This window comes from Halichoerus grypus, chromosome 7 (genome assembly GCF_964656455.1).
Source record: "Halichoerus grypus chromosome 7, mHalGry1.hap1.1, whole genome shotgun sequence".
NCBI classification, from domain to species: domain Eukaryota; kingdom Metazoa; phylum Chordata; class Mammalia; order Carnivora; family Phocidae; genus Halichoerus; species Halichoerus grypus.
This window is the reverse complement of record NC_135718.1, coordinates 125,983,239-125,994,058: the sequence shown is the minus strand read 5'-3', so window position 1 is coordinate 125,994,058 and position 10,820 is coordinate 125,983,239. Positions and strand designations below refer to the sequence as shown.

General features: G+C 37.3%; 1 pseudogene; it reads right to left on the bottom strand.

Moving 5' to 3' along the window:
• Positions 1-489: 489 nt before the first annotated feature.
• LOC118523984 (large ribosomal subunit protein mL42 pseudogene) lies at positions 490-925 on the bottom strand (annotated as a pseudogene).
• Positions 926-10,820: the final 9,895 nt, after the last annotated feature.

The window sequence follows — 10,820 nt, the reverse complement described above, 5'->3', positions numbered from 1 at the left end:
AAATACCAGTATAATGCCTGAAAAGTGATAGAAGCTCACTACAGGGTTTTTTTTATGTTAAAGTTTAAATCAGTATCTTATTATTTATTGGGACCTATGAGTTCCTGGCAAGGAATTTTACATTTATAATTTTTTTTATATGAAGATAATTAGTGAATATACTCAATTGCATTTTCTCAAATGGCAAATGAGACACAAGATAACATCTTTTTGATTCCTGAAAACCTCAGTATCATCTGTCTTTTGGAGAAAATACAGGGGCACTGCGTGAGTAAGAGGACTGTGCTCCCATCATCAATGCCAAAATATCGTGTACACCTTTCCTCTCATAAATCCAGATATGGCAGTAGAGAGAAAATTGAGGGTAGAGGAGAGAAGAGAGGCTATCTGACTGATGAGCATTTTTATCCATGAGAGATGGAATAGAACCTGAAAGGATTGTCTGAGTCATTGGATCATACCAAGCTTTAACCTGGATTGGACTTCTGGTTAACTTTTCTCTGCTAAACAGAGGTTAGTGACATGATGTCTATGATACTGTCCACGAGGATACCAACGGTGCTTAGTAGTAAAGAACATTTTGCTAAGTTGTTCTATCATGGCTGCTTGCTCAAAGTGCTCATTTTTTTCTTCAAATCTGGTTTTCAGCACTTGGTCATGTGTTTCTTCATTATTATGCACAGGATTTGGCCGAGGGATAGGTTTTGTATGTTCATATGGAATGTCCACAGAAGGGTGGTAGCATACTCTTTTTTGTCCTGCCATCTGATGTCAAAGCAAGCTCTACTTTGCAATTATAGTCATCTGGTAGAGAAGAATATGTAGATTTATGACAAGCACAATATAAAGCTCCATTTTGAATTGGAAATAAATGTTTCCAGATAGTTCTGTTTGATATCACCCATTTTACTGCTGCTAACGCCATGGTGAATCAAGATGCTTATTAGGTGGTGTGAAAGAAGATGATTTGAAGAGAAACTGATTTTAAAATCTTCTTCCAGGTATACCTATTTTCATCCCTGACAGCCGTTCACCGCGAGCCCGCCATCTTACCTCAATCACATTTAGAATTTTTATTTAAAAGATAACATAGAGGAACTAAAGAAGCATAACCTAGATAACCTAGAATTACCATGCAGTTTTAGTGCCCAGGCTAGCATTTATGTTTATAATTATGTTCGTGCTAAATGAAGGTCAAATCACATTGTGGCACAGTGTAAGAATGAGGAATTCACAATATAAGTATTCTGTGTTGAAGATATAGTGGAAGAAATTATAAGAAATCTTTACACTCAAACAATTGAAAAAATGCTGTATTCTGATTTTTTGAAAACAGTCTGATGACAAAATTTGCAAGAATTGAAAATTAACATCAAATATTATTTTCTTATTTTCAAACTCCATTAATAATCAGATAACCACTTAACATATTTTAATAAAACAAAATGATAACTTTATAATCAAATAAGACATATTTACAATGTTAACTGATTCTTCATTAAAACTTCATCTGTACTATTCTGTATAATTTACATACATAAATATTTTGAAAATTATTAATATAATTTTGCCTTTTTGAAAGCATTCTTGTGTTTAGGAGTAGATTCAAATTTGTTACAGAAGGATTATAAAGAAAAAGAATTAGGTAATAATTAGTTGCTGCTCTTAGAGAAAATACAATTTTACATCAGAACAGTAGCAGTGCAGACTACAATAGTACCTTGAAGAAAGGACATCTGAATTTCTCTAACTCCTTTTTTAGCATGCTGTCTGTGAGACCATGACATTGTATCAAAGGGAGGTCCCATGAAAAAGGAGAGAGGGAAACTTACTTTTTTCCTGCAGAAGAAAGAGCTAGGTAGGAAAACGAGGGAAGCAACATGCATTCTGATTTCTAAAGTCAGAAAGGGAAGTTGTTTAAATAAATGAGGGCAACTTAGTGGGTTGGTGCTTTTGCCTCCACCTTCCATTTGGGAGTGGGAGAGGTGTTTGTCTTGAATGACACTTCATAGCCACAAGAGATAGACAAATCAAAATAGACTTGCTGGCAATCTGGTCAGGCAGGTGGATGTGCTGGGACTTTGTTTCCCATATCACTCTTGGGCTCTGTGTGTGGCATGGACTAGTATTTCTGGTTGGGGATCTTGACAGAAGCATCAGTGACAGCCATAGAGGGGCAAGGTGACTTTGTAAAGAGGATTGTGGAGCAGACAACTTAGTATGTGACCAGGAGCAAACTGAAGTTAAAGTCAGACCTCAGTGGGGCTTATGGAAGTAGCTAAGGTCAGCCAGGGCATTCCTCTGGAATTTGTCCAAGCCTAGAGAGAGAACAGAATGCCAGTTGCAAACGTGGCAGCATGTCAGCAGGATGTCCAGTCACCGGAAAAGGTTGAAGAAAATACAGGGGCACTGCATGAGTAAGAGGACTGTGCTCCCATCATCAATGCCAAAACATCGTGTACACCTTTCCTCTCATAAATCCAGATATGGCAGTAGAGAGAAAATTGAGGGTAGAGGAGAGAAGAGAAGCTATGTGACTGATGAGCATTTTTATCCATGAGGGATGGAATAGAACCTGAAAGGATTGTCTGAGTCATTGGATCATACCAAGCTTTAACCTGGATTGGACTTCTGGTTAACTTTTCTCTGCTAAACAGAGGTTAGTGACATGATGTTGGTGGATCTTATGTGGAAGGTCAGAGCTCACAAAATGAGTGAATTACTCTTTTCTAAGAACATGAGCATTGTAGTGTGTGTTAAATTTGTAACTGTGATATAATTGCCATCACAAAGAGACATGGAAAGTATTGAAAAACAAAGATGTTTGTGACAGACCTGGATTCAGGATTTAAGCTTTGGCACTTAGTGGTTGTGTGTCAGTGACCCGGTTACTCATCCATCCTAAGCCTGACTGCCCACATCTGTAGAATGAATACTTCTGAAAATTAAATGAAAAAATGCTCAGAAAGTGTGAAAAGCTTATCATAATGTCTGGCACATGGTATAAATTTTATAGTCAATGGCTAAGGGATCTGTATGTTTGCTAAGACACTGAACATTTGATTTGGAAATTCAGAGACCTAGATTTAATTTTGACTTACTCTATCCTATGGCGGTGTCCTTCGGGTAGCTTATATAACCTTTCTGCTACTTAATAGACATTTGACCTTGAATAAGATACATAAGCTTTTTTGTCCCTCAGTTTTCTCATGTATAAATATGGGTTAAATTTTTTTTCACTATACATGCCATAGTTTTGCTATGAGAATGAACTGAGTCAATAGATGTAACATGCTTAGAACATTGCCTGACCAAATGTTCAAAAACTGTTGGCTAACATCAACATCATCATTTGAAGCTTTCCCAATGGCTTCCATGTGCAGTATCACCTGTCATGTGCAAAGTGAGCTGATTATGAGTAAAGAGCTTTAGACACAGAAACATTTGTAATTTCCTCATGAACTAATACTTTAATCTCTTTTAAGCATCTATTATGCAGACAACTAGAACATTTTTTTTACTAATCCCTTTCTAACAGCTTTATTGAAGTACAATTAACATACATAAACCAAACATATTTAAAGTATACAATTTATAAGTTTTGACATATGTATACACTTATGAAGTCATCACTACCACTAAGATAATGAGCATATTCGTCACCCACAAAAGTTTCTGTGTTCTCCTTTACATCCCTGTGCGTTGTTCCATGTCCCCATGCAACCACTGATGTGCTTTTTCTCACTACTGATTTCTTTAACATTTGCTAGAATTTTATATAAGAGTATGCACCGTTTTATGTCTCTTCTTTCACCTATATAATTATTTTTCTATTCACCCATGTTGTAGCATGGATCACAGGGTATGTACATGATTAACATTAAGAAATTGCCTGTTTTCCAAAGAATGTGCCATTTTACATTCCTATCAGCAGTGTACGAGAATTCCAGTTCCTCCACATTCTTGCCAATGTGTGGTATGGTCAGTCTTTTAAATTCTAGCCACCTGAACTGGTATTTATGTTTATATATTTTCATATTTATAATCTTACCAGCTCTCAAAATTATTATGTAGTTGTAACTCACTGTTGTTTTAATTTGCATTTCCTTAGTAACTAATGTTAAGTATCTTTTCATGGTTTATTTCCCATTCATATATCTTCTTTGATGAAGTATCTGTTAAAAATTATTTCCTATATTTGGATTAAAGACCTAAATGTGAGACCTAAAACCATAAAAATCCTAGAAGAGAAGACAGGCAGTAACCTCTTTGATATTGGCTGTAGTAACCTTTTTCTACATATGTCTCCTGAGACAAGGGAAACAAAAGCAGAAATAAACTATTGGGACTGCATCAAAATAAAAAGCTTCTGCATAGTGAAGGAAACAATCAACAAAACTAAAAGGCAACCTACAGGATGGGAGAAGATATTTGCAAACAACATCTCTAATAAAGGGTTAGTATCTAAAATATATAAAAAAACCTGATATAATTCAAGACCCAAAAAACAAATGATCCAATTAAAAAATGGACAGAAGACATGAACATTTCTCCAAAGAAGACATACAGATGGCCAACAGACACATGAAAAGATGTTCATCATCACATACTAATAGGGAAATGCAAATCAAAACTATGATGAGTTATTACCTCACACCTGTCAGAATGGCTAAAATCAACAGCACAAGAAACAAAAGGTGTTGGTGTGGATGTGGAGAAAAAGGAACCCTCGTGCACTGTTGGTGGGAATGCAAACTGGTACAGCCACTGTGAAACACAGTATGGAATGTGCCTCAAAAAGTTAAAAATAGAACTACCCAATGATCCAGCAATTGCACTAGTGGCTATTTATCCACAGAATACAAAAGAACTAATTCAAAGGGATACATGCATCCCTATGTTTATAGCAGCATTATTTACAATGGCCAAGATATGGAGCAGCCCAAGTGCCCATCGATTGATGAATGGATAAAGAAGTGGTGTGTGTGTGTGTGTGTGTGTGTGTGTGTGTGTGTGTGTGTATCAGCTCAGGTTATGATCTCAGGGTCGTGAGATTGAGCCCTGTGTCAGGCTCTGTGCTGGCGTGAAGCCTGCTTGGCATTCTCTCTCTTCCTCTCCCTCTGCCCCCCTCTCCCCCTGCCTCCCATTCACATTGACTCTCTCAAATAAATAAGTAAATCTTTAAAAAATAGTTTAGGCTGCAGTAATAGTGGCCTAGCATAACATGGGTTTACCTTTACTCATGCAAAGTTCATTTGCCAGGGATGGGAGCAGTTGTGTGAGCTCTGTTGCACATAGCTGGGGTCCCAGGCTCTTTCTATCTTGTGGCTTTATCCTTTACTGGGGCCTCTGTATCTCTCTATTTAGCCAGCAGTTGAAGAAGAGAGAGGCTGCAGGTAACACAGGAGGATTTTATGATCCCGGACTGGAAGGCAGGATACTTCTACTTACAATCCATGTCATCGCCCACAACTCAGTCACATAGCATTGTCTAACTGTAGGGATTTGTGGCACATATGGTTGAGTTGTATGCTCAAGAAGAAAGGGAAGTAGTTTGCTAAACAGCTGTCCAGTCCCTGACCTGCAGTCCACTCAGAGCCTAAGATAACATTCCCTAAACCTGGTTATAAAATTCATGTTAAGAATCCTAGCCCCTCCAGTAGCTGGTTTCTGGAACAATCTCATATGTGATTTAAATTCATAGATTTACCAAACTACATTGCTCTTTTTAAACTACTAAACCTACCATGTGGATTTATTGTGTGAATTTGGGTCTCTGCCTCAGTTTCTTGATTATTTTCAGTGCTCCTGTTAGCACTTTACCCTGAACTTTAATCAGTTTGGCTGAGTCTGTTACAGCATGGCTATCTTTGTCAAGCTCCAGATCTCCCAGATGCTCCTTGGGGGACTGCTTTAAAAAGATGGACCTCCACCCTTAATACACAATAGAACCACAATAGTATATTCCAAGATACAAACACATGATTGTGGACATTGTAATCTGAACTTTAATCTCCCAGCAAGTAGGAACCCCACAGGTGATTAATTCCTCTTTCCTGACTCTCATTATCTGCTGGATCATTCCCAAGGTCCTTTGGAGCCTCTGTTAGGAGGTCTGGTCATTGCCATGTCCTTAAAGAGAAAAGTCCCTTTTCTTGCTAGAAGGCAGGCAAGGATGCTTCTTATCTTCCATATAATCCATGGAGGATTATTATTAATTAATAATTATCAATAATTTTAAGTCTTATACTTTCAAATGTTTTACAGATTAATTTGTTAAAATATCCTGAAATATCAGTTTCATTTAAAATGATGTTATTATTGGTGTTTTAAAACCTGAACTGAATTTAGTTTACCCATAAGAGTGCTTCCCCTCTCTTCATTTACAGTTAATTAGCCTCTAGATTATTGCCAGCCTCATAGTATTATATTTCAGTTCCCATTCTTAAATACATAGATCAGAAATTTTGCTGTTCTGTTATATCCAGGAGAGTGTCTGTGTTTATTTGCTAACCTCTGGCTTTGCCATGCAAAGTTTAGCTCAAATTGACATTTATTGGTGTGACAAAAGGAAAGCAAGTATTGCTCTAACATGTGTTTTCTACTAAATAAGGCATATCTGGGCTTGAGAAAAAAATTTAAGAGCCATCCATATTCTGAAGCACGGAAATGATATGTTAGTGGGGTGGTCTTCATCATTTAAGTAAGTAGTAGAGGTTAACTTATCTGACTTCCACATTATATTGATCCTTTCTCTCCTGGGAAGAGCTGTGTGGATTTTTAGTGGTTGTTATTCTTGAGGTGGGGAGCCTGTGGAGAGGAGGAGAGGGTGAATGAAAATGAGACCATAGGACTAAATAACTAATTACCACATACATGGGGCTGACAAGTTGTATGATACACAAACCTTTGTTCTCCTCCGAAGTGCTTCATTTATAATGGAGATTACGGTAAGAACAAAATGAAGTTGTCTAAAGGAAAATGATGTCTCAGGAGTCTTTATAGTGGTTTGGCCACAAGTTAATAATGTGGCCAGCACTTAATAGTGAACTGCAGGACTGCATTATCTTTTAACAGATGCCACTCATGTGCAATCCAAACAGGTCAATTAGTAGCAAATCTCTGATGATCTCAGTACACCAAGAAAGAGCCAAAGAAGATGCCCAGATGCATAGACACATGAGAGCTGAAATAGGGTACAAACCAATTTACAGAAATGGAAGTTAACCCTTAGAGGAATAAAATCAGCCTACTACATATTCATTTCTATCTTATTAATTATTTATGCAGGATGTGAGCTTGTCACTTGCAGCAAAATTTTACAAACCAGTAAGTGCACATATTTAAAATTCCCTTTTCCTACAGGAAATAGTATATTCTTAAGAGAAAGGGAGGGAAAAAAGGTATACATATTAGAGTTCTTCCCTTCTCTTTATATTCATTGTTATTGGCAACTGTGGTTAAGTTAACACTACAAGTTTCTGGACAAGCCAAACAATCCTGTAGTAAACACAGTTAAGAGTCCATTCATCTCTCATAAATGCGTATGTCTAACTCTCATTAATATTAATGCCATTGCATACAGGCATTGAGGCGATAATAGACTTCCATTAAAATCCATTTGTATTCATGAGTTTTTTTAAAAGGTTACTCTTCAATCATTTCTTCTAAAAATGTGAGTCAATGATCTTCTTCACTTTAAAGATATTTCAAATATAGTTGACTAAATACAATAAGAACCCAATTAAAGTTTATTTGCAACAAATTTCCATGGAAAACGTGACAGTAAATGACTCATTTTTTTCCTCCCTAAAATCACTTTCATTTGCTGTATTAGTTTGTATATAGTACATTAAGCAGAAGACATCAGATGATTCCTGTTTCCTGCCTCTGTTAGTCTTTGTAATCTGAATTTGACAGATTGACAGCTGGCAATCTGCCCATAACTAAGTCCATAAACTAAACTTCTTACACTGGCAAGCCAACTCAAGCCAGATACTCCATGTTGTTAATCGTAGAATATGTCTCAGTATTCTGAAAATCATACAGGAGTGATAGAACACTGAAGGCTAGAAAGCTTTGATAAATCTCATGTTCAGAAAGTAAACATTCTGTTTGTTGGGGAACTTACCTTTGTGCTATTCACAACTGATTCCATAGAAACATCAGTAATAAAGAAGAGGTTATAAGAAGGGAGAGCCAGTGGAAGCAGACAGTGTGTATTTTCATGCGACCATTGTGCTCGTATTAGGAGGAGCAAGGCAGTGGGATGGAGAAAGGAGGAGGGATGATGGCTAAGCTCACTTATAGTCCCTGTGATAAATCTCTTCTGGATTTTCTTATTAAAGTAATACTGCATGTTTTTAGAGAACAACGCACCATACTTTCAGAACCCAAGTTAAAAGGCAGTTCAAACATTCTGAAAGCAAAACACACTAAATGAAAGAGGAAGCCCATTTTTCAGTAATTCTTCCTCATGAAAATAACTAAACCGAACCATTTAATTCACAGAAATATTAATGTGTTTTTCCCTTGGGCAGGCACATGGCTGAGCCTTGATTAGGGAAACAAGTCTGAGATAGTCTGAGTCCCCAGAGATTCATAATCTACATAAACCATAGTTGCAGAGAACATACCCAGACTGCACCAAACTGTAAGGTATGTTCCCTGCAACTACAGTTTATAGCTTATGAGAGGTAGCTTTGGTGAGGCTAACTCCAGCTGGAGGAATAGAGCAGAATTAAATATATATCATACATAAAAGAGCTACATTCGTTTCTGGAGCAGGGAGCAAGGTTATGATGAACACAGTTCTAGGAAAATAAATACATGTATAATAATGCAAATTATCATGTTATCAATTATAATTGTAATTGAATAATTATATATAGTGACAAATATTTTTGGACCAATTTGCAGTATCTACATGCACACACTAATATAATGTTCATTGCATTCAGTATTAAATATTTAAATACATGAAAATTCACTGCGATACACAGAATACTTAGTGACACTAAATTGAAGATCAATAAAATTAGACACTGAATGTATTTGAGTAAATGGAACAAATGCAAAGAAGTAAAGTCTTGACTATAGCTTTAATCTCTGTTATCTTTTGGATTTTATATAACTTTTGTTAAATCTCTTGTCAAGATACAACAGTGATAATGAGTAGTAAGAACAGATATTTCCACTGGTGTGTGTTTACTCATATACTCTCATTGAGTGACCTACTATTTGCCAGGTGCTGGGCTAGATGATCAGATAAAGGAATGAAGAACACATACAGATCCCAGATTATTTTGCAGATGAGAGGGAAGAAAATCTAAGTGCAGATGAATATAATAGGTAAATGCTCAAGTAGGAGGATGCATAGGGTGCAACGTGAGCAGGTTGGCAGGGAGAGAGTGATGATTTCAAGGTGGTTGACAAGGAGGTTGGAATTTTTCTCTTTTGGTGTGTCCTATTATGAATATTTATTGTATTTTGTCTGCTCAGAATCTGTTCACCCTTCTTTTGATAAGAATCTGTTCAACCTTCTTTTGATAAGAGCTCCTGGTGTCTCGGGGAAGGGGCTACCTTAATCCATGTGGCCGGGTGGGCTGATACCACTTCTGATTCTGAAGAAGGCATGTTACCCAAGCGTGATTTATTTTTCTTGTTTGTTTTGGTTTTTGTTTTCCTGGCCACAGTGGTCCAGCATGTGGACCAAACCAGCCCGATGAGACTAACTTGCTGGACTTCAGTTGCAGCTATTGGGTAAAAGTTGTCTTTTCTGCTGGGATTGCAGAAAAGAGGTTCCCAGCCTGTAGCAGCTGACAGCTATCTTGCTGCCAGGTGGGAACAACCTGGGATTAAAGAAGGACATTAGAGAGCAAAAGAGAGCAGAGAGAAAGGATCAGGCCAACAGTGTCCTGATGATGACATTATCTGAGTTGTTGGATCTAATGAGCCTGGATCTAAAATGATTCCTAGACTTCTCATTTATGGGTGCCAGAACATTCCCATTTTTGCTTAAGCTAATTTGAGGTGACTTGTTTTTTATTTGCAATGAAAGTAGTCCCCCATTAAGGGCAGAGGGTACATTTGAATCCTAATTTCTGTGTTAATTACTAAATATTTGTTAATGATTGAATGACAATAGAAAAAGAACATGATTTGACCCTCAGTATAACCAGGTCTGTAAGACAGAGTAGTACTTTTATGGCAAATTTATTTTTTATGTATAATATTTACCTAAACATATTTGTATATATATTTATGGCATGACTAAAAAACTAAAAACATTAGGAGTGCCTGGGTGGCTCAGTCAGTTAAGCATCCAGCTCTTAATTTCAGCTCAGGTCATGATCTCACGTTCCTGAGATTGAGCCCTGCATTGGGCTCCACACTCAGCGGGGAGCTTGCTTCTCTCCCTCTCCGTCTTCCCCTCCCTGCATACTCACATGTGCGTGCATGCTTTCTCTCTCTCTCTCTCTCTCTAAAATAAGTAACTAAATCTTTAAAAAAAAACCCTAAAAACAGTCATGTTGAATGAAAAAAAGCAAATCTATGACATGAGTTAACAGCTCATTTATACATCTGTTAACAAAGATAATAATTTATTCAAGTAATATTTTTCCTTTATTAAAGAATTGAATACCTGGGGCGCCTGGGTGGCTCAGTCAATTAAGCGGCTGCCTTCAGCTCAGGTCATGATCCCAGGGTCCTGGGATCGAGCCCCATGTCGGGCTCCCTGCTCAGCAGAGAGCCTGCTTCTCCCTCTCCCTCTGCCTGCCGCTCTGCCTACTTGTGCTTTCTATTTCTCTGTCAAATAA